Source organism: Elephantulus edwardii, unplaced genomic scaffold, assembly GCF_000299155.1.
Source record: "Elephantulus edwardii isolate Elephantulus edwardi_28Jun2011 unplaced genomic scaffold, EleEdw1.0 scaffold00058, whole genome shotgun sequence".
Lineage (NCBI taxonomy): Eukaryota > Metazoa > Chordata > Mammalia > Macroscelidea > Macroscelididae > Elephantulus > Elephantulus edwardii.
Genome location: NW_006399808.1, coordinates 14,240,837 through 14,242,525, shown reverse-complemented (window position 1 = coordinate 14,242,525; position 1,689 = coordinate 14,240,837).

The window sequence follows — 1,689 nt, the reverse complement described above, 5'->3', positions numbered from 1 at the left end:
AGGATAGAGCAGGGTTTAGGGCTGTTGTGCATAGGGTCGCTATGAGTCGCAAACGACTCGATGGCACATAACAACAACAACAACAACACAAACCTTACTATATATAACCAGAGGTTTGACCAATGTAATATATTATTTGATTTCTTGACTACTGTTCTCTTGGGTGTTGCTTGCAGATCAAAGCAAAATGAAATCCTTGAAGACATCAATTTTTTTCACACATTATGATGTTGCTTACTGGTTAACTTGTAGGCTTTTTCTGTCCCTAACTTCGCTGGTGCAACACATTAATGTTGTATTTTGTGATTTTTTTTAGAGTCTTGAAGCTGTAAAAAGCAAGATAAATTTGAAGACACTTCTCCAGAGGTTTATTTTCCATGAGGTATGGAAGGGGCTATTTGTAAGCATACTGTGTTTTTAACGCTTTTAGCTCTATTTCTTTATATCATATACTCTTGTCTTTGTCATTATAAGAACAAAAAAATATATGATAATCATACAGTACTTGCTTTCATATTGCTATGATGAGAGAAGCCATAAAAATAATATTTAAATTAATAGCAGGATTATTCCTAATTTAACCAGATTTAACAGAGCTTCCCAAAAAAAGACAGACTAAGTATAAAGACCTGGAGATCTACTTCTCTACACAATAGCTTAAAAAATGGACACAAACATACCAATCCAGAATATACCTACTGCAGGACTCATTCATATTTTGCCCTGTTGTACATAAAGCCACGTTGACTTGGAATTTTCTGGACAGAAATAAATACAACAATAAGAACACACACAGAAATGCTAGACAATATACACTAAATAAGCATTTTTTTAAATATATTACTCTATATCCCTGCTTTCTTCACCTACTGACTACAACTGATAAACTATTTAGAATAATTTTAGTTCCGCGATTAAGAAAATTATAATCTCATATGAAATCTTTCCCTTCTTATTCTAATTCTTCTCTGTCATGTAAGTCCAAGATGCAGTATATATATTTGCAGAAGAAACATTATTTTTCTTTTCCACCTTGGCGTATTTTCCTTAATGCATTTGCATTTTTTAACATCCTTTGATATTACTGTATGACTACAATTGACTTTATTTTCTTCCAAAAAAATTTTTTTTAATGACAAATATTTTCCCCTCAAGTTGATGGGAGGTGAAAGAGGAGGTGGAAGAAACATTGGTATGTAGTTGAAGCATTTGGGAACAGTTATTTATGACATTTTTAAAATGGCATTTACTTAAGAAAATAGCATCATGTGATAGGACCATAGCAATAATAACACTCCAGGTGCCAGAAAATACTTACTCTGGGTGGCTCAAATGACTCAAAATGCTTAGGAACATTTGTTTTTGTCTTATAGTAAAAATTCTCCACAGTGCATTAATTTCTACTGAGAGTAAATAGCAAACCTGCTTTTAAAGAAACTGGGTTGCAATTTATTAGCCTGCAAGGCAGAAGAATAACAGACACATATCACTGACATTTAACAAAGCTTTCTTTCATGATTTTCTCTTTGCCCTTTTACTGTACATTTCTTTGTATTGGAGGAGGATAAAAAACACATACCTATACATGATGTTTTGAATTCTTTGTGAATAATCATTTGCTCTATCATATAATGTATATTTTAGAAACTCTTATTTCAGTATGAATTAATGATTTATTTATATATATAC